The 23,654-nt window shown below is 38.5% G+C and overlaps 1 non-coding gene across 1 annotated transcript; it reads left to right on the forward strand.

Moving 5' to 3' along the window:
• Window positions 1–889: 889 nt before the first annotated feature.
• LOC131771107 (uncharacterized) lies at window positions 890–20,089 on the forward strand. The gene is made up of 15 exons (XR_010715777.1): window positions 890–1,075; window positions 3,631–4,741; window positions 6,526–6,605; window positions 7,136–7,258; window positions 7,358–7,503; window positions 7,849–7,963; window positions 8,207–8,437; window positions 9,354–9,629; window positions 10,074–10,262; window positions 10,809–11,156; window positions 11,697–11,817; window positions 12,335–12,400; window positions 12,635–12,830; window positions 18,715–19,014; window positions 19,341–20,089. It is a non-coding gene; the product is annotated as an uncharacterized protein (transcript).
• The last annotated feature ends 3,565 nt before the right edge of the window (window positions 20,090–23,654 follow it).

Here is a 23,654-nt window from a genome sequence, read left to right on the forward strand (position 1 = left end):
TTTCATTACTTATATATTCACAAGCGAAAAGTTACATGACCAGCTGCATTTGTTTAAAAAAAAGCCTAGAAGGAAATTTCACACTTGTATTTAATTTCTGTCTCACTCTCGGAGACCAAAGAGGCAAATAATTGGGCGAGATGAAGATAAAAATGCGTTCTAGGCATCACGCGAAAGAACGGGTCCTCGAGGATGTTTCCCTCCCACAACGAGGCAAGCAATGGCCGAGGACTGGACTCTGCGAGAGAGTCTAGATTTCTTTCGTTTCAATATTTAAGGTTTAATTTTTAAGCCGATTACAGGATCGCTACACAAGAAATGTGTCAATCTGCTATTTGACCAATGCACTACTCAGGAAATAAATATTCATGCCGTTGCATGGGAAAATTGTTGGCTCATTGTACGAAACCCAGTGACAGGCGGCTGTAAAACTGTCAAACAATCGCGATGATAAGAACAGATGTGCCCTCTGAGTCTAAATTGCAAATTTGACGAAAGAACGAGATGTTACCTTAAAAAAAAATCGTGGTGTTTAGATAATCTCTGTGAAAATCGACAGTTCTAGCTGTTACATCGACTACCACATTTATTTTTCCCGCTTTTTACGAGTCGCTCTTTTCCCTCCCACCCCTCCCTAATTCTAAGCACGATCACTATATCTTTAATTTGCCATTTTTTAAAAATTTTTCCTTTAAGTTGGCTGTTTGCTTGAAATTTTCTGCCCTCATGATTAATCGTTGTTTCTTTTTTTTCTTCAACAAACTGTTTTCCACGCCCTTCTTTTTGTTGTGCCAACGAAGGTGACAATTTTACTAGCTACCTCCCCCACGGTACAGTTTTGCTGTAGAATTTCTATTGCGCATGGTTCAATAAAACAGCTGTACTCAACACAGTTCTCACCTCTATGGAAACCTACTCGAGCTTTGCGAAATACTACAAGACATCATGTTGGAGCGATCGGTAATTTTCAAGACAAATTTGGGGATTCTAGAACGTTTCGATTGTAACATCTAATTCTTCCATGGCTTCTAAAGAGCTGGTGTTCGAGAAAAACTCGAGTAGCGACAAAATCAAGGTTTGTTTAGATGGATCTATATCCGTTCTTTATTTTCTGTGCTCCGAACTTTATTAGATATTCAAAGATTCTTGTGTCTGGGGTAGGGATTAAAACTTTTATGAAATATTTTGTGAACTTTCAAGCTTTATCTTGGACACACTTGAGCGCGTTGTCGCCGTATCGATCGTATTTAAGCGCCAAAATTCGGCTTCCTTGAATCAGCAAAAAGTTGGTTTGGTTACCACAGCAATAGCAAAATGTCGAAGTTTGTTTTGAATTTTTTATCGCAAATCTTTGATGGAGAGTGATATTTCAGCATGAGTATTAGTTTTATGTTATCAAAAGAGGCTGGTCCGACCGAATACGAGCGAAAGGTCATTGCAAATGATCTGTAACGATGACAACTGTTGTTCGTGCGACTTGAAAACTGTCAGCTCGTGTGGCTTCTGCAGGCTTTCGATAAGTGAAAAGATTGCTCATGCATCGAGCAGAAAGCGCTTTAAATGATCATAGAAGTTTCTACCACGAACAAAACTCTGGTTCAAACCAGTTTAATTGTTTTTGTTGAGAAAATACAGAAAAAATTCAGCGAGGCGATCGCGCGCAGTCTTCGTAAACTGGCTTGCTGTTAATTTCTCACTTTCCTATTGTCTTTCCTTCTTGTCACTTTATTACCATGGCAAACATTTGCAAGCAAAAGGATTATCCACCCGCCCGTAAAATCCCTTCATTCGATTTATGATTCTAAAGAATATTTTTTTTCGTGAATGTTATTCATTAAGAGGTGACCTTCGAACAACAGAAGCTGTTCAGTTGAAATTAAAGTAGAGAATAGGTGATTCTCTTACATGCTGCCATCGATTATTCGGCGATTTTTTTTCTCTCTAAATGTTTACTCAAAACATTTTGTCAGTTAACACGCGCATTCAATTTGAATATTTTCATCGACTTTTAGTGGATCGTGTTTAAAAATTTTTCTAAGAGGATCTCGTACATAAGGATCTTAATGAGCTATCGCTCCTTCGGAAGTTTTAATTATCTTTTGCTTAATTCTTAATTGGATTTTTTTCCTTCATTGAATTTTTTTTTCTTGCATGTCTGCTTATACGATGAATTGTTTTTTCTTCCGCTTTTTTGTAAAAAAATTCAGGTAAAGTTATCGACATGCATCACAGCATGTTGCCAATACAAGTTAAAATCATAGCTAAACATATCGTGGCATGTAAGTTCTCGGAGATATGATGAACTCCTACACAGATCATGCAATGTTGCGATTATGACGCACGGAGTGGGAATTAAAGTTACGTTTGGAGAACGAGAGACCTAAACATCAAACTTGTAAACAACAAGGATGATTTGTACTAATTGATTGATTGACCGATCGGTACAACTTCTGATATTGGTTATGTGATATTGTTTTGAGGGGTAACAGACGATTGAAGTTTAAAGGCACCCATCAATAACGTGGTAATGATAACTAAGATATCAAGTATGTAAAGTCATGCTGATATGAAATTATTTCCTTGTGAAGCCTCAAAAAATATTTTTCAGACACCAGATTATAGAACCTTAAGTCAGTACTACTTAAACTGTATCTGAAGTAACCAAATTAAGAGCATAAACATTTTTGATCCTTGTCAAATATCAGTTACTTTTTGTTATGGTTTCAAAACTATTGATTACGTCAATACCACTTATAAAATTGCCTTCAATGAGATTTTTAATTAACCCTTTTCACTGTAACAGCAATATGCAAATTCTGAATAATGATCGCTAGACATTTCCTAATGTGTTGACATGGAAAACTTGTTTTTAACAATCAAGAGCTTCTTTAGTTGGTGGTTTCCTTTAATGTGTGATTCAGGGGAAATACTCGAAGACAAAACGAGATGGTTGTCACTCTCAAGGGTCAGACGGTTAAATGTTCCATGTTATTTGAATCAAACCAAGCGGCAATTAAATCCAACCCATTTTCACTTTAGTTTATCATCAATCAAATAAATGTCAAAATTAGGTGTAGTTACTTTTTAAGTGTGAAATTTTTTCTCACATTGCCACCTCATAAAAGACAATATCCTGAGTATGCTTCACCTGGTAACAAATGAACTGGAGTGTTCCTTCAGCTTGGTTGGCAACTAAGCAAAAAGCCAAAAAAAACCCTTCTGAGATTTTTACAGTAATATAAAAAATCAATTTTTGTCACAGTTATTGTTAAATTACGCAAAGTCCTATTATTGATCATGCTGGACATCTTAAATATGGTAATTTTCCATTTTTTATCAAAGTCCAAAATTTAGTTCTCTTACTGTTGAGATTACTGTCTTGTTTGTTACCTTGGCTTATGAGATGAACAGGGCACCATCAAGAATGAAATCTATCTTTTGGTTAGAGCAGGACTTAAACCTGAGACCTGCCATTTATGAGTCCATTGCTCGCAATCTTCTGTTGCTAATGACTATTCCACTGGCTGCTGGCTTTTCTCTAGTCTACTTTATGATGTCACTTTTCATTTATAAATTTTTTTTCTAAAACAACTTTACTGACATTAATGTTACATTTGCCTTTTACCACAGGAAAGTCTTCAAGAAAATCAAGATGCTACAGAGTTGATTTTCAAAAACTGCCAAGCACTTTCTTTAGACAATGTTGAATCTTTCTTGGAAGATATAAATTCTGATTTAGATGCACTCACTATTCACAACTGTCAGTTATTTGATGATGAATGTGCAGCCAAGATCTCAGAACATTGCACAAAGCTCTCAAGAATTTCCTTTACTGGATGCTGTAAGGTGCTCACATCTGTTGGCATTTCTTCATTTATCAAAAACTGTCCAAACCTGAAATGTGTGACTATTATGTCCACAGAGAGTGATGATGATAATGACAGTAATAATAATGATGATGAGAGGAGCTGGACTCTTGGTGATGACCTTTTTGCATCATTTCTTCAAAGAACAGATTTGATTCTGGAACAATTTGCCCTTAGTGGGTTTGAAAATGTTACAACAAATGCTCTGAAGCACTTCTTGGAGCATGTTGGGTCAAATATAAAAGTTTTAGATCTGAGTGAACTTCAAGCAATTACAGATGAAGTTATCGAGAAAGTAGTTGACACCTGCCCAAGTTTAGAGGATGTGTGTTTGAGCCATTGCAAGTTGACTGATCAAGGAATCAATAGATTTTGTGCCAAATGCAGGGCACTTCAATCAGTGAACTTTAGTGGCTGTCAAGACATCACAGATGATTCAGTTATTGCTCTTTCTACAAACTGTTCCTCACTGAGAAAAGTACAGTTAAGTTGGTGTGTGAAATTAACTGAAAAATCATTAGATGCATTGGTAACAAACTGCCAAGAATTGACATTTGTCGACATGTCACAGTGCACAATTAGACATTTACCATTTGAAATTTTAGAGCATTTTTCACTTCAGGAAATCAAAGTTGAAGGATGCAAAGGTCTCAGATGTCCACCTTTAGATATTGCAAACAAAGGACTTGAATCTTGTCGGCAATTTCTGAAGAAGTGTAATTTACAATCCTTGTGTCGAATGACATTCCTTGGAAATCAAGGAAGTGGTAAAACAAGTTTAATGTTGAGTCTTCCCACAATGTCACAGTCAGTTGCTGATACTTCAACAGAAGGGGTTCATGTTGGAACTTGGAGGCCATTTAAGAGTGGCAAAGGTTGGAGATATTTTCCTGTTATAATTTGATAAAGCATACTAATTTTATTGAAAAGGCCACCATTTTCTATTATTAATAACCCTTTAACTCCCAAGATATGAGTATAAATTCTCCCTTCTAACTGCTACACATTTCCTTGTAAGTTAGTCATGAGAAATTGGTGTTAGATCAAGGTAACAACTTCTAACTGATAAGTTTGAGTATTTTCATTACCTTTTTGCTGGGTAATATCCAGTTTTTACAAAGAGAAGTTAAATTTTAGTCACTTCTGTGATCCAGGTTTGATCCCCTATCTCGTCATTGCACATACACAAACAGTGCCAGGCTCAGAGTAAGATTCCAGAGAGACTTTCTTCTTGCTTGTCCAACTCCAAAATTCTTGAAACATCAGGATCAGGTGTAGTCAGGTTTGATCCCCTATCTCGTCATTGCACATGCACAAACAGTGCCAGGCTCAGAGTAAGATTCCAGAGAGACTTTCTTCTTGCTTGTCCAACTCCAAAATTCTTGAAACGTCAGGATCAGGTGTAGATGGATGCTGAAAATCTTAACTCTTTACACCCTAACATAAATATTCCTATATTCTCCTCACTTGAATCTCTCTTTACAAAAAATATGGTGTTACCGAGAAGTCAATTTGTTTGACATTTGGGAGCTTTGTAAATTGGTGATCATTTCCCATAATCTCATGACCTTTACATTTGATCCAAGGTTGTGATATTGTAAGGAGAAATTAGATGCCAGTCATTACCTCAGGGGTTAGCCCTTTACACCCAGTATGCATATTCTCCAAACTGTTCTCCATACATTTCCAAAGAGGCTGACAAGGAGAATTTGTTTAACAATCAAGAGCTGCTTTAGTTGGTGATCATCTCCTATATTCTCGTGACTTTCATGTTTGATTCAGGGGTGATATTGTAAGGAGAATATAGATGGTAGTCTTTCTTAGGGGCTAAAGGGTTAAGGGAAACCTAGCCAGTTGTTGGGAGTAATGTTATAATGGACTGGCATTCCATTCTGGGGGAGAAGTAAAATTCTCCATTGTTTATCCAATATATATTAGAAAATCAAGATAGAAAAATAGTTGACAAGGTATAACATCAAGAGAAACATCCTCTGAGAAACCTTATGCCAAAACTGAAGGTCACATAGCACAACCTAAGACAAATCTAGTCACCAGCCAAAATTAGAGCCGGATTTAGTGAAGAACTCCTATTTTAATAGCCTAATTTTTAAATATGACCTAACTTTGTTACTGGTATTTTGTAAATATTTCAAAATAGTTAGCTCTGTTATTAGTATGTACTGTACAATGTAACTTAGTTCTAAATTGAAATTTGTGTAACATAAGATGTGTAGTTTTATCCTTATGAATTAACCCTTTCACCTTTAAGAGTGATTAGCATCTAATTTCTCATTACAATATCACCTCTTAATCAAACATTCACGTAATGAGAATCAAGGAAAATGTCACCAATTAGAGAAGCTCTGGATTGTGAAACAAATTCTCCTCATCAGCACCTTAGAGAATATATAGGGAACAGTATGGAGAATATGTATTCTGATGTTAGGGTGAAAATGGTTAATAAAGACAAGTATTATTATTAATATAGTTTCATGTAGCAGACACTGGGATGAGTTCAGCTGGATGGGCTACTGGGCTCAAGTAAAGATGCAAAGTATCTTTGTACCTTAAACATTATTTAAGAATTTTTAACATTACAATTATTGTTAGATATGATGATGTCAAAAGGTAGTCTAAATTATATTTGTCTAATCTTCAGAGTCCATCGATCTTGGGACAGATATTCAGAAAAAGATGTTGTCACTCACTGTTGATATGTGGGACTGTGGAGGACGAACAGTAAGTTGACATTATAACACTATGAACAGTACAGTAAAGTTAAAAGTGTGAAACAGTTGCTATATTCAAAGGGGGCTTTATTATAAACCATCATGGTTGTATTGAAGAGAATGTCTGAAGTGGTGTAGGGTAGAAAAAAGGCCCCCATTTATTTCTGACATATTGCCAGATTCTATCCTCAGTTAGAGTTGTACCACAGAGACAAAATTGCTTAGTTTTTGAAGTAGACAGTCAATGAAAGATTTCTATTACTTCCTAAATGATACAAAATTAACATTTTAACCCTTTAACTCCCAGACTTAATTTGTAATTCTCCTTACTGTCAGCTGTACAATTCTTATAATGTTAGTTCAGAGAATTTAATATTGGATCAACTAATTATCCGCAAATTGATAGTTTTCTTTATTCTTATCACTTGGCTGGTTAATTTTGTATTGATATTGTAAGGAGAAATTCTCTCTTAGTCACTCATGGTAGTTAAAAGGTTAAACATTTTTTTTAATCTTTTGTGTGTTCCTTTTTTTCTGCAGTGTCTTCAAGGTGTCCATCCACTCTTTCTTTGTGAGCAGGCATTGTATGCCATTGTGTTTGATATTCATGATCCATTTAAACTGGAATCTGTTGTATCATGGATGTTACTCATGCGATCAAAGGTTAGGACTTTGATAACTGTCTGTACTACTTCTTGTGTGACAAATTTTTAAAATTACATCATCATACGCAAAATTCAATTTATATGAACTCTCTTTTAGGCACCCACTTCACCATTTATTGTGGTTGGAACACATGCTGACGATGCTGATGATCGGCAAGAGCTTAGCGAGCAAGTAATCCAGGCTGTCAAGAAGGCAGACTCCCAATGCCGACAAGAATACCAAGCTGAAATAGACACGTTAAGGTAAATGGTGGTTGTGTTAAAAATTTGTTTTCTATGCAGATTATTTGGAAACAATAGCAAACATATAATGTGCTCAAAACTATCAAAATTTCCTGTTCTTGGCTAATAGGAATTAAAAAGTTAACAAAAACTGAATATTGCTAACCACAGGTAACAAGATGGGAAGCTTATTGCAGACAAAATGTAAGCATCAGTGAGAGCATTTTCCATAATGTCAGCATGGATAAGACCTATTTTTCTCATAAAATAACTGCAAAGCACAAATAAAGCCATTTTGAAAGATGTAATATTACATTTAATTATTAACTCAAGTAGCAATCTAAATTATTTTCATTCTTATGTCAGGGAACTAGGACAGGAGAAATGTGTGGAGTCAAGAGTAAACAGACTGCAAAACTTGGTTGAAAACTGGTCCAAACTACCAGAACATGTGTACTTTGTTAGTACATTGAAGGGAAAAGTAAGGAAATGTTGTTTTCCTGTAGAAGAAAAGTTTACTTTGTGTACATTGTTTTGCCAGCATATAAGTAAATCAGGCTGCATATGATCAGAAATTTTGAGTAGGCTAATTTTTTTGTGTGATAAAAAATTTGCTCAAATCAACCAATTGGTTACAGATTGTACTTTTTTTTCTGCTCTATGTTGAACTAAATCTCAATTTTTTTTTATCTAATCCAGTGAGTTTGCTATTTCTCCTTCTTAGGGCATGCTAGAACTTCAGCATGCAATTAGTGAAACACTGCTGGATGGCCAGCTGTTTCCACACCTGGCAGAAGAGATCAGCAACAGTATTGTATACCTCTACAGTTCAATTCTTCAGTTGCGTGAAAACAATTCAGTGCTGCTGTCTTGGGATCACTACCTTCAGGTAGCATCAGATGCAGGGGTCACAGATGCTGACATTGAACAAACCACAGCTGTGTTAGAGTATAAGGTAGTAATGAAATAAAAAAATGTATTACTTTAAATTGAAATGCTTTGGCTAAATGCTGAATTCAATTCATTTTCAAGTCAAATATGGTGACTTAGCAGTAAACTTTATATTTTGCTGAAGCCTTTTGTTGAAGGCAGTATGGTTTAAAGCTCCCTCTTTTCCCGTTGTCACTAATAAAATGGTTGGCGTTATGGCAGTATGTGGTTAAAGGCTCCCTCTTTCCCTGTTGTCACCAATAACATGGTTGGCGTTTATGGCAGTATGTGGTTAAAAGCTCCCTCTTTCCCTGTTGTCACCAAAAACATGGTTGGCGTTATGGCAGTATGTAGTTAAAAGCTCCCTCTTTCCCTGTTGTCACTAATAACATGGTTGGCATTATGGCAGTATGTGGTTAAAAGCTCCCTCTTTCCCTGTTGTCACCAATACCATGGTTGGCGTTATGGCAGTATGTGGTTAAAAGCTCCCTCTTTCTCTGTTGTCACTAATAACATGGTTGGCGTTATGCCAGTATAACCTAATGACATGCATCCTCCTCTCCCCTCCCCTCCCCTCCCCCCACTTTTCTCGCACACTCAAACCAGGAGTCAGTCTTCTGAGACACAGTTAATCAATCTGTGGAAATTAAATGAAAGCAGGGAGGGCCACAAGGAAGTGCAACAAAAAGGAAATTAAATGCTTGCTAAGCACAAATCAAAAATTAGTTGAGACGCTTTGGAAGCATTTATCACATACCAAACTAAGCAGTCAGGGACCAAAATGAAGGTGGAGGGGGGGGAGGGGTTAGTTCCCACCCTTTTCACTCACAAATTTCCATCACAAATTTCCGATGACAAATTTGTCATCGGTCTAACTTTGTTTGTTTTCAGTGAGTTATTAATAATTACTGCACTTTATTTTTTTAAAATGTATTTGACAGGGTTGCATTCTAGTTCTCAACATCCCATCGTCTCAGCACACCCAGGGTCCTTCCAAGATTGTCTGTGTGAACCCCAGTGCTCTTTTGAACTGCATGGCAGGGGTCCTCTGTGAAACAGACCCACGTGAGTACGTACCTCAGTTTGTCAAGGCTGGAAAAGTTGAGAAGTTCTGGCCAACCGGCGCCCGGCCTAATGAATGGACACTGAGAGCAGCCATTGATGATATTGTAACTAAAGGACTCGTGCGGGAGTCTGTGGTACCCTTATGTTTCCAGGTGAGATGAGAGAGAAGAAGGGCGCAACAGAGGAAGGGGTTTTGAGGGAAAGAACCTGTGCAAGCTCAGCTGTAGGGTGCTTTTTGACTTACTTGGGTCGGATCAGGCGTAATTTGGGCGAGCAAGCGCTCAGTATTTTCTTGCTGAAAATCATAGCTGCCATCATGATTTTTATAGTAGCAAAAGGCTGGGGAGAGAACGAAAATTGTATCCATGGTCACAAGGAATGATAGAGGAGGGACTGGGGCCTTTTCCCACCCCTACCCCCCGCCATTCATTCTATCTCTAAATCAAATGTGCGGGGGCCAACAAAAGATCGCGAACTTTTAACGTTAACTCGCCTTGCACTGCAGGCTTCTTCAGGTCTTAAGTCCAACTAAACGTGACTTTTTTTTAATTCCTTTAACGAGTCGTATCATCTTTTATTCGCGGTTTAAATGTCAGATACCATCATTACTGGACGAGGAAGAGCTGCAGAATATTATCTCCTTATTAAGAAGCCTTGGTTTCCTCGTGGAAGGTGCTCCTAAAGGAAATTATGATGTGGAACTTGTCATGTCACAGTACAAATCGTGTTCAGTTTTCAAGAGATATTACGTTCCACTTATGACCAAGCTTCCAGAAGAATTAAAGGTGTGTAGATGAAATTCTCTTTGCCTTTTACCTTTAACACCCAAACATCAATATGCATATTTTCCGTAATGTTTTCCATGAGTTTCCTGAGGCGCTGTCAGGAGAATTTGTGTTTAACAATCAAAAGTTTCTTTAGTGGGTGATCATTTCCTTAAATCTTGTGACGTTAATATTTGATTCATGGGTGATACTGTAAGGCGAAGTTAGGTGTTCTCACTCTTAACCCTTCATCTCCCAAGATCTCATCAGTAATTCTCCTTACTGTCTGCCATATAAATCTTGTGATGTTAGTTTGGAGCATTTGGTATTGGATCAACTAATAATCCCCTAATTGATATTTTTCTTTGTTCTCATCACTTGTTTGCTTGATATTGTATGGATATTGCAAGGAGAAATTCTGCCTTGATCACTCATAGGAGTTAAAGAGTCAAGGGTCGAAGGGTTAGAAAGAGGTGAAGAATAGAAAGAATGAATAAACAAGCCTATACCGTGATGTTATTTTGGCACCTAAAAGTAAATTAAATGTTTTATTTCCTCAACATTTAGGATACCACTGTCTGGCCCAGTTCCCCCCCTGACGGCACTATCCAAGTTGGCTGGCGTTACAAATTTCGCGATCTCGTGACAGTTGATTGTACCAAGATGCTAATAGGCGCATGCGCAAACTTGAAGCCCTCTTGTGAAGTCTGTGCCTATTGGAATTCTGGGGTAATTTTAAAAGTTGGTCCCGTGACCGTGCGAATGTCACGGAACAACTCAACTCTGGACGTGATTGGCCGATGTAAAGTGACCAATGGGAGCAAGCAGGCGCTTAACATGATGTGGTTTGTTTTGGCAAAGTTTTTCTACGGCATAGAAACCTTGTTGATGAACTTCAAGGGAGTTTGCCCAATGGTAAGGGAAATGAAACGACAATCTAACGAGTCTCAAAGATTGTAGTTTTCCTGAACTGAAACGGGTAACCAACGGCTTCCCGAGCGGTAATAAATGCCAACCGACGAGATATTTAAAGAACTGAAGAAATTTATTGCAGGTCACCAAAGAATTTTAGATGTGTTTTTGTTGCCAGCTGTAGAATTTCTCATGAAACTCAGAGATGATAATTTTGTCCCATTCTCATTACTAGACAGAAAACATCTTTTTTCAATTTGCTATTAATATTTTTTTAAGGTATTTTTTTTTAGGGATTCCTTGTGAAAAATTGGAGATTTGGAGATTTCGTTTGGATTTTAGAGCATTTACTAGCCTCAGGCCTGCGCGGAAAAGTGGCGCCAAGCGCGAAAAAACCTAGGCGCGCGAGAAAGCCAGATGCGCGACCAGGCGTGCGGAATGGTACCACGAACGACATGCACGGGAAAACTTATGTTTATTAAGAAGTAAAGACAAAGCCAAACTAGATACAGCTTACTTATCGTTTTGTTTTGACATTAACAGGTTCTTGTGCCCATTATTGGCTGTAACAGACCAAAGCACAAACCACTGTATGAGCTTGTGAGTGATTACAATTCACAGCTGAGTCATCATACCAACTACCGCTGGTTCATTCCTCCTGCAGGTCAGTTCCATAACTCTTCATGCTTGTTCGTTTAAAAGGACTGAGTTGTTAGGCTTTGAGTAAGATTCAGCGTTTTTGTTTTTTTGTTTTTTTCTTCAAAGCTTACCCTTTGAACACAGATTCAATTGCATAAATGAAGATGATAAGGCACTATTGAAAATTACGAGAAAAGGAATAAATTTTGTGTACTGCCGAGTTGAAAGAAAGTTGTGCTTGTATCGGTATTGCGCAATTTGATCGATGATTGATATAAAAACACAAAGTCATAAATCCAGCCAATCAGAACCAAGATCAACCTTACAGGGAACCAATGAGAGCTCAACGTACAAAACAACCAAATAACCTGTAGCGCGGGAAAACGCGAACGACCATGTTGTGATGGCATCTGATCGGTTAAAACTATGGTGCGTGTTTTTTAAGACCAGTCACCGTACGAAGCGGAGAACAACCAAAATGTCACTCCTGCGTCATCTTGGACACCGGTTGAAAATGCTATACTTTTTCTGGTTTTCTTCAGCTCTGGATGCGGAGGAACACGCAGAAATCCCGTCAGATACTGTTAGTTGGCTGGCAAACATTGCATGTAAGTGTCTCTCTGCTTCTATGCTGCAGTTTTATCACGAAAATCCTTACAAATGACGATATGATATATAATATAATATAATATATAATGACGGCAAAAACTTGTTTTTCAGCGTTTACCAAGCGCATTGTAAGTGATCAGTTTGGAAGCAATTTTCTATTCAGAATATTTCACGATGAACTTCGTTTGATGAGCTTCATGTAATGAACGAGCTCCATTTGTCTCCCATTTCAGGTAAATCCTTGTTGTACATCAGTTATCATGCGGACCAACAACATGAAGTCAAACTTCTAAAGCAGTCTTTAGACTTAGCAGGATTCGATTGCGTGGGGGACTGGATATTAGCGGGAAAGACAGGCCAGGAACTGAATGAGAAGCGACGGAACCTGATCGCTGGCTCATCATTATTCCTTGCATTTATCACTCCTCAGTAAGTATCCTTGGCAGCCGAGAGAAGATAGCCAATGCCATGCGCATTCGTGAAACCCTAAAATAGGGTGGAGGTCCTCTCGCTCAGGCTTCGCGCCTGCAAGACGCAAATTTACATGAGCACCGCGCCAATACTCAAGGAGAAGAGGGAGAGTGTAAGATAATTTTAGGTGGGGTCTGCCCTCCGGGACAAACACTTTTCTGACTTGTTTGCGACAACATCCGTTCTTATAGTTAGCTAGTTCTAGACAAAAGATTTTGAAGACTATATATTATTTTTTTTAACTCGAGTGAAGATTGGACGAAAATGTTCGGATACCGCAAATTTGGCAAGGCTTTCTCTTTGAAAAACTGAAACTTTTTAACTGCTAAGATAATTTTTAATGAATGGTGGGATCGAATTGGTTACCAAGGTTACGCTGTCGGGCTGTGAACTTGTTCTACGCCCCTGTAGTTGCAATGGATAATCGCCTTTTGTCGTTCGGTTTCTTAGCAGTTAAGCTCAGTATGTTCGTCTTTGAGTATTGGCGTTATGGAGATTGCACAAAATGTGTTTGCTCACTCTCTAATAGAACTTATTATCGTGTTGCATCTGTATTTGCTTCGATCGATTTATGAAGTAGAAGAAATGAATACTTCTTAAAAGTCGATTGGTTTAACTTACGATACGCGCGTGAAAATTGTATTCACCTTTGTTGAAAACACATTTGGAGTGATGTACTCGTTTGAATTCAAGAAATCACGTGGAAAGTGAATGACCTTTCAACTTCATCCAGAATTCCATGTTATGCGCAAGACTACCAAACTACGATAACCTTTTTTTTTTGTTTTTCTTCTCTCATGAATTCTGTGAAGCAACTGAAAATTACACGACTTTCTCTCTGCCAATTAACGTTTGAAATTGTAATGACGAAGCTAGCTCTGTCTTTTCTCGTGTAAACAAAATGACCATTTTTTCTTCGTGCTGGAGAACAATACAACTTTTAGACGCAATATCAATGTTTAAGACATGTTTTCTTGGGTAAATGCAAATTCCTTTTGAACCATGATAATTTGTTTTGTATTTATGAGTAGAACATTATTACGAATGTGACCGAGCTCCACAGGCAATGTCTTATTCTCTCCATGTTTTCGTCCGCAGGTGTACAAACACTTATAAATAGCGGAATTTATAATTTTTCGTGAAACGCGGTTGGTTTAACAAAAGCCTCCATCAGACTAAAAGAAAAAGTTCCTTCGGGATCACATTTAGCTCTCATTAAGCTATTCTAGGATTTTGAGCCTCTTATTTTCAATAGTGGTCTTTTCTAAGTGTTGTCTGTATGCAAATATATTTCGATTGAGGTGTCAGCACGTACATATTGATGAATTTTCCATTTAAAGATCTCCGCACGCGCTGGTTAGAAATGCTGCAATGCCCGCGAAACTCGTGAATAACTACTTTCTGAAATTGGCGATCTAAGCTTCAAGCTGGTGAATTTCCTTTTGTGGAGAAGAAAGCAGGAGAAATTCAACTTGATAAGGGTTTTTAAAGCGAGTACAGTTTAATGATAGGATCACACGAAGGTACTGCTCATTTTTATTCTCCCTCATCGAAATTTTTTTTATTTCCGTTAATTTTTTCTGCCCATAGTCTAAGTAAACAACAGGAAAATTGTTTAATAATACCTTGGCCTTGGTTTTTTTTTGTCCAGCAAGAGGTGAAATCTCAATCAATTTTGCTTTTCGTATAACGATATCCCCAATTTTTAAAAATTTTTGTATTCCAAGCGTAAATTTCGATCATTATTTATTTCCATCTCTAAAAAAATTAGGCTTTATATTAGCCATTTCTACATCCCTTCGACTATTTTTCGATCAAATGTTATTGCAATAGCTTTTGACACTGATTTTTTTTTTTTTTTACTTTACATTAAGACGTTGTGGTTTTTTCTACCGCGACATGCTTTGAGAATACCTTCGATTTTTACGTTGTTATGACGACAAGTCAGAAGCGATGTGTTTTGGTTTCTTTTGTTTTCTTTAATCTACGTACTAATGTGGGAAGCTGTGTATTACTTTATTAGGAGTTTTGATCACTCAGTAGAAATAGTAAAATAGAATAAGATAAACTTTGAAATATGCTGGTAAACTAACCAGTTCGATTTCGCCTCTGTTTGCAAAGTAAATATTCATACATTTCAATTTGTTTTCTCACCATAGAAAATTTTAATAAATTTGCGCGCCTTCTTTATTTTGCGAAGCCAAGGTTTTGGTGGAGAAGTTGAGTCTCTCGCTCATTGTTTGTAAAAGTGTGAGCGTGAGCATGAATTAAGCACGTTATGATCTCATTTTTACCAAAAATTTTTCTCTTGTCAATAATTAACTTTTGCATCAACCTGAAAGTGACACAATTGGGTCTGTTAAATTCGCAGTGTTGAAAAGTGAACTGGATTTTTCTCGAAGTTGAAACTCCAGGTTTTGATCTGTTCAATAATATTTCATTTGAGTTTTTAACTGCAACGAGTGAAGAAAATTTTTTTGGTATTTTTAATTTTGTTTGGGGTACAATGCCGTCGGAAAGTTTTAGTATAAACAACAGTCGAGTGTTTTCCAGCCGACAGAAAGAATTGTTTATTGGGATGGCAGGCGACTATTGCGGTTGTCATCCGAGTGACGTCACGGAAACCAATCATCTGCTTTTCCAGATGTCTCAAATCTTTAAGACGTTGGTAGAGAAGCGTATCTAAGAAACATTGATCAATTTATTGTGCTTAACATCAGTTAGCTCGCGTACTTACAAATCATTTCATTCGCGAGTTTGAGCGGTGTTTTGCACGCGAAGTGAAATCGTCTCCGATTGAAGAAGCGAAATCCTGTAACAACCAAGGTTAGCGATAAAGAGTAATCTTTCATCACGTACGGTAACTATTATTTAACAATCCTCATGTTCATCTGCTTCATTATAGGAAAAACTCGAAAACATTGTAGCTCTTTTTGGTCTTCTATCGTATTTGCTCAATGTGGCGTTAAAACTACTAGTTGCACGCTCTAATTGTTCCAATTTGTCAAACGAACGATTGAAAGTTCGAACAGACGTGTTATCGTGTCGTCGTTTCGTCCGCGAAATCTTCTCGAGCGTCACATTTTGTTTGATAATCTGCGCAGTTCGTGATCGCTAGATTTCGTGGTTTCCTGAGTTATTTTATTAAGGACTGCTTTCTAGTCAAACCAGACAATTCTTTAACCGAAGGTGTTCTGCAACAATGCTTTTTCCGTCGGGCGATGTGAATTGTTAACAGAAGGTGACTGCCATGTGAAATCCTCGAGACAAAATATTACAAATTTTGATATTTTAACCCACGGCGATTTTTTTTTCGATTTTTCTACGGAACTGGAGTAACAGCGAGTAAAAATTTCGTTTCCTTTTTCCGAGATTTCATGGTTTTTTTCGTCTTGAGGATATTTTTAGCAATGTTTACAGCGGCAGAATATGATAACAGTTGCCGCTTGTTGCCGATGAGAGTTCTTTGAAAAATTAACTTTTTGTGTTTACATAGGATTCAATATCATCTCATCACTCGTTCACTTTAAACTCGATGGTGAAATGGTTTTTTTTTCGAAAAATTTGATCGCTTTACTTCGCGCCGCAATCAGGAATAATTAGAGTGATAAATATATTCGTCTGACTCGCAAAAGCTTCAAAGGCAGTAATCCATTTTATACGAGGGTTCTTTAATTACTTTTTATCAATTATTTTCACGACCGTTTATGGTTAAGACGGGGTGCCATTTCCGTGTAATTAAAGTCATTTGCAATAGATAAGAAAGAAGAATGAATCGTTCGTTTCCACACCGTAGATTAATGTTAGAATTAAGACAGATCTCATTTGGCTGCTGCCCTATCGTCAAATAAGCAAGAAGAGGTAGATCTGTGTAGCTCCGTTCGTATGGAATAAACGTAACTTTTAGTCTTTCTGTAATAGAAAAAAAAATTCTCGCAGAGATATCTCTTCTTTCGTGATGGAAACACGATATGATTAAATGACGGAGATTCTTGCATCATCTTAAACAATACTGATCAATGTCCACAGACATGGTTATTTGAGGATCAAAAGCGTTTTTTTTTTTATCGTATAATATTGAAACAAGCTGTGATTTTCTTTTAGATTGTTCTATGTTTTCATCTAAAATGCAGCTTTTGAAACTTAAATATGAATCCCCGCGGTTCGTCTTTGTATGGAAGACATATTTCTCTAATGAAGTTGCAAAGAACTTTGACCTTTGCTGCAGAGTTGGGCAAACAAACTTTCAATATATTGTTTTTCGTTGTTAATTGCTAACAACGTTGTGTTTTCTTGCCAGTTAGAACGATATTTAATCATCTTTTTTTGATAGATGTCGGCTAGTGAAAGCAGTTTCAATCTTCGAATTGTGGCGAAATGTCTTCGTCTTAAGCTTATCTTTTTGATTTATTGATGACCACCGCTGAGCAAAACCACAGGTGGCTCAAGTTTGCCCAGAGAGCCTCCACAAACATGTTATTGATGCCAGGTCGTTCATAGTTCTTCTGCTATGGAAGGCAAAGCAGAAAAGCCTTACGTGAGCCGAACGGCCGTAAATCAGCCTGGAAAATTTACAAGGTTCAAAGGTACAACCACCGAAGCGAGATGGATACTTTTTATTCGATGCGAGTTCAAATTCCAAAGTCAAAAATAGAACCGTTTGTTCCCACAAAAATCGGTTTAATTCGCTCGTTGCTTAATGTTTGTAACTTATTTTTAGTAGCCTGAGAGAAAGCCCTCATTATAAGCGCTGCAGGACGCGCGTTTCTCCGCCCGCGAGAATTGGAGACAAGTCGGGCACTAACAATGAAAACTGTAGCAACTAGAATTTTGCATTTGTTTATTATCAAGAACTGCAAAATTATCTTATATTGTTTTTTTCTTTCTATTCATCAAGTTCGCGTTTTTGCGTGAGGGTACGTAAGGTTTAGGAGACGCCGGTGACCAGGATAAGCGCTGTTTTTGCTACATCATTTTCATTTGCTAGTTGACCTCAACTAGGTAGGTCGTTTCGTTCGCTTTTGCTTACGACGTGGTGCTTTTGTTTGAGAGTCTTTTCTACCGGACCTGGTTACGCCACAAATCGCAAGTTTATTTCTGTTTCATGAAGCATTGTCGTTATTCTCGGTGTTATTATATTTGTACTTAGATATTCGAATTAATTATTTTTTTCAGTCGAATTACGTTTACACATTTACACATCATCCATCTTTATATTTTTCTATCTGGGAGTTATCAAACGTGCATTCAAGTTTGGCGTGAACCTGTAATATTTAGCTGCAAGACCCTTGCCGGCCTCATACTTTCCTACAGGCGAAGAGAAACGCTTGTGCTGAAGCGTTTAATAGAGGGTTCAAAGGGGTGAGGGCTTTTACGTCTAACGAGTAAAATTTTGGCCAATTTACGGCTAACGGTTCACGCCTTTCCATTGTTTCCACCAGACATTTTTTTACGGTTAACTTTTTAACGACTAACGGTTAAAATTTGTCAATTTTTACGCCTAACGGCTAAATTTTTCGGCCGTTTGACGGCTAACGGGTAACCCCATTGAGAACCTCTTGATAATGAGGGCCTGCCCTTTGGCTAAATTCTCAAACTCTTTGCGGTGGCCAGTTTGCATTTTCAAGTCAAATGATAGAACCAAATCATCTTGCAACACCCTCCACTAACGCAGCACCTCAGTTTCCATAGAAAATTACCCCCTTTATACTTGTATGGATGAGAATGAATAATTGAAGTTTAGGGGTGGAGCCAACATCGCATGGCCATGAGTGAGCTCGTCGGCGTATAGATCGTTCTAAGAAAAATTGGTAATCCCTAAATTTTCTTTCTATAACTTCAGATATCTTGGCTGGTGTCGTGCATCACAGGAAGTGAACAAGGCCTTGTCTCATACCAAGCCTCTCGTCTCTGTCCTTTTTGATAAATCCACGTGAGGACTCTGAGGGGAATGAATTAGGAGCTCTGTTGAAGAACCGCGGAGTGTGCTTGGATTTGAGTGCCGGCTCAGGAAGTGCCCTCTCGCACCAGTACAATCAGGGACAAGGTTAACGAGCTTATTAGCCATTGTTACGGGGTGCTTTACGGTACCGGTGACATTCACCCTCCAGAGCCTCCCCGGACCCGGGAACACGAGACACAGGTAAGGTCACGTGCTCGATCACGTGTCATTGAGAAGTTACATATCGGATGGTACGGGAGAGTTCGAGTGACATACATTGCATTCAGACTAAGGTATTAATAGGAAATATTCATTAGAGTATCTTTGAAATGTATAGACAATAACAAGAACAGACTACATCATCGGGAGTTACGTTCCATTATCTTTCGCAAAGGACGCACATCCTCAGTTATTCTAAGACCCTGAGTGTTGGTCTGGTCTGGGGCTTGTTTGAAATATGCTAAGCTTCCCGTCGGAAGATGAACAGCACCGCGTTGCATTTCTAATGAATCTTGATCTTTATCCAGGTTTTAAATAACGCTAATCTGGAATCGTCGACGACTGTCGACATACGAACAGACACGGCGGCCACAAAAGCGAAAGGAAAAGCGTCGAATTCTCCGACCTTCAAACGACGAAAAACGGAAAAAAAAGCCACCAAAGACTGTGAACTTGACGACCAAATCAAGCGCATGGCCGACATGCGGTTGCCGCAGCGATAGCGGGCGCCACGGCGAAGCAAATCGCCAACTAGAAGCATTCTACGCCCGCAATTAAAGCGGCAGTCTGCTGCGGCAGAAGTGGCGCAAGCCGTTGTAGATGGTAAAAGTGACGCGGCAGCTCAGGCGGTGACGAAAGTGGCGAAGATAGTCGAAGATGAGACGTCTAGAGTGAAACACTACGTCGACGCAAAATGGCTCGGCGACCAGGCCTGCTCCCAAGAGTACGACCTGCGTGTTACTGTAGCGACCAATGAACTGTCCCTGTGCTCCAGATCTTATCTGGTAATTGTGATTGTGAGGATCTAGGTCCGACAGATAGTCGCCATTGCATGAGCTCTTGAAGAATAACTGCTACAAATATAGTGGCAATTTGGAAAATATTAATTAATCGTCGATGGATGAGTTGATGAAAAAGTTTTGCTGTAGATGTGCTGGTAAAGTTTCGTGAAACAGTGAATCTGCGGAGTGCGAAACGTTTTCCGCGTGTAATTTTTGAAATTTGACTTTGTACTAACAGAACGGATACGGCGCAGAGCTCTTTGAGAATATGTTACTTTGACCAGAAACTAAATTTTGGAATAATTCGTCATAAACAAGATCTTGAAATTGCTTCGCTTGTCCGTTTGAAATGTGTGGCAAATGTAGACTGTCTCGAAGACGAATGCTGCGTGACATATAAAGGTCTGTAACACAACCACTAGAGCTCGCAATGTCTACCTGTGCGTGACGCTCAACGAGAGGAGCGATACTTACCGAAAGTAGCATATCTGGCTTCACTGTAAGCGATACAGAGAGTTTATGCAGTGTTCACCACAATCTGTGGCGAACTTGTTAACCTCAGTCCTCAACAACGATTTTGGATATTTTTTTAATTTTCATGTAGAAAGACAATACCGTTAAAAGACTTTAATATCAGGAGAATATAAAGCTTTGTTCTCCTGAAGTGTTATCTAATTTAGGAGCTCGACGTGAGTAACAGGGGTTGTAAATTTGTAAATTCACAAATTTAAGATCAAGTTTGTTATTGTGTTTAGTGATTACCGTCTTCAAAACATACTTAATTTTTTTTAGCAATCCTCGTTTGATTTAGCTGTAATTTAACCCTGCAATTTTAATACAAATTGCAGTCCATTTCAGTCCCTCTGCTCTTTCCAACGGGTATTTCGTTTCCCGCTCTTTTAAAGCAAGTTTTTCCGCCTTGTAGTAAGGCACTCTGTAAATTTTTGTAGAGTCAGTAATTATTCAAATAGGAATAAAGAATGAACAAGATTTACAAAGATTGCAACTAACGAGCTTGGAGAATCAAGACTGCTTTTTTTTTTTTAGGGCGCACAACGAGTGACGTAACTCCTTAGGTAACCTTAGAGGGGTGGGGTGTTAATTTCTTTGACAATTTCCCTAAAAAGCGAAATTTTTATCTAGAGGAGTTGTTATCAAGGTTCGTTATGTTCATAATCATTTACTGTAGAATTTGTAAACATGCTACACATTCAGTTATTGCAAAGTGGTATTAAAATCAGACGACAGAGAAAAATTTAATATAGTGACGACAACATTATACCGCAATTAATTTATTTTATGCATTTTAATAGGTAATAATTTTTGTGTAAAGTGAGATGGTAGTTACAACCCTTAAATTCTTTCAGCTGGGGATCTTCAGGAAGGACAACATTAAACCGGGTGGTAGTTATACATAATTGTAATTATTCACGATCAGGAGTTAGGGATTATTTTGGTGGGTATCTAAAGGAAAGTTTGGTTTCCAAAACAATGAATGACTTGATAGGAAGTAATGGCGTTTGTCTCACAGGAAGTGGTTACTTCTGGCCTGGATTGCGACGTTTAAACTGCATGCGGTAAGTATTATTCTGGCGATGACGAAGACTGGTTACGTGTCACCTTACGAAGCTCGCCCCTTTGTCATTGGCTGATTATTCAGCGTGGTTGTACTGGCCGCATGAGGTGCTGTAGTCATCTGCTAGGGAAGTTTGGGCAATTAGCAGTGCCGCGTTCCACGTCACGAGTGACTGCACTGAGAGACAAACTACAGTACTTCACTGCTATTGGGGTCCTGTTCGTTGTTTTAATTGTTAATATGTTTTCAGTTGGAATTTACATTTGGGCGGAAACCATCGGGTTCTGGGCGGTTACACCTTATCCTAGCGATGGTATATTTAACGCATTTCTGTACTAGCATACGTTCCAATGTAAAGCCGAATAAAATCGTTTATAAACCTGATTATTGCAGTCGTGTTTCTTCATGTCAGGCAGTGATTAATCTGGGTGAAGCAATTCACCATTTTTAACTCGAAGGCCTATTTCCTAATTCCTTCTTTTTTGTAGGACGCGACTATACACAGAGTTAGCTTATGAGCTAATTTTTCGAGTGCTGGTCCTTCGTCGGCGCGAATGAGCGAAGCGCTCGAAACGTCAGCTTACAAAACTCTTACGGTGGCCTATTTCCATTATCAACTCGATGAAAAAAGTTATCTTGTTACACGCCCCACCGACGCAGCACCAGGGCTTCTTTAGAAACTTACCCATTTGTACACAGAGTAGACTTGTGATAAGGCCAAAATAATAATTTGATGCGTGAATTTTATAGAAAGGCGAGCGTGATTCGTGAATTTATGAGCCGGCGTGAAGCGTGACTTACTTCCTGAAATATACGTAAACCCGTGAATCATATCAAACTTAGTTCCCATAAGGGCGAGCATTTTCTCTAATGGGGATGGGATATTACTTAAACGCAGACGACAATCAGTTTTATTTTGCTTTCAAACCCATACCGGTAAACAACACGCCTCCATAGAATGCACTGAGGCATGTCTTAGCGAGATTGGTTCATGGATGGTACAAAATAAGCTTAAACTAAACCAAAACAAGACAGAATTTCTTGTACTGAATGCACAGCACCGTCCCCAACCAATCATGACTACATCAAAGTAAACACGGAGCGGGTCGAGCCCTCTTTTTTTCTGCACGAAATATTGGTGCTATCTTTGATCAGAACATCTTGGAGACGCACGGTCGCATACATAGGCAAATCATCGTTTCATCATTACGTAATACAGTGGAACCAACGCTCTCAAACCGGACACCCTTGGGACCGGAGGAAATGTACAATTTAGAGGGGTCTGAACGGTGTCGGCTGTACTAAAGGTTTTACACATAAGGCAATTTTACAGGCGCAGATTGTATTGTCTGACTGTAAGTACACAGTACATGGTTACACGAATACTGAATAATAAGAGAACATCAAGTAAAGAAAACAAACAACATGGATGCACAGGGAAGCTTTTCAATCGTCATTTTATTTAATTTCCCAAAAAAATTCGGTGGTACACACAGGGTAATAATGATTGCCGATTTAAAATCATGTGTGTTTCGCAAGTGATTGTCGACCCGCAAAAGAACCAGGACAGTCTATAACCTGACCCCTATTTTTGTCATTCGTTCAATCTAACACAACAGCGGGCATCGATTGTCGAGTTTAGATTTTTTGCTTCAGGACCCAGATAGAACAATGAGTAATTAGCCAGATGCACGCGTTTCTTCACTTCTGATTGGGATTTCACCGCTGCATGATTTACAATTTTAATTTATATCACGTTTTAAAAACGTGGTGATTTGAAGTTTGGCGACCAAGCTTAAAAAAAAAATAACTTTTCACGTCCCGTTGGGTTTAACGGAGGTCAATTTCTTTGTCAGTAAGTGATAACAGGAAGCTATGACAAAAAAAGCAGTCCGTGTTGCCGGAGTGAGGGGTGATTCGGTTACGGAGGTTCAAAAATAGAGAAAGTTGGTGTGACAGAGATTTTGGGGCCGAAAAAAAAAGGGGCGGTAAAAGAGAGGATTCCGATTTCATGAGGGTCCGGTTTAGAGGGGGGTTCCACTGTATAGCGAAAATGAGAAACTGCTTTGTAGGAAAATCAGACACGTGAACAGTTTTGATCCATTAGCTTTTATGCTCCAGCAAGCTCGACAGCTGTAACTCTAACCATATGGACGTCCACAATTCCTATGGATCATCGGTCTACAAAGAGGTACAGAACGTTGCAGCACGATTGATAACAAAAGCAAGAAGGCGGATCACATAACACCAGTTCTCAAGGAATG

This window comes from Pocillopora verrucosa, chromosome 11 (assembly GCF_036669915.1).
Source record: "Pocillopora verrucosa isolate sample1 chromosome 11, ASM3666991v2, whole genome shotgun sequence".
In the NCBI taxonomy this organism is placed as follows: Eukaryota; Metazoa; Cnidaria; class Anthozoa; order Scleractinia; family Pocilloporidae; genus Pocillopora; species Pocillopora verrucosa.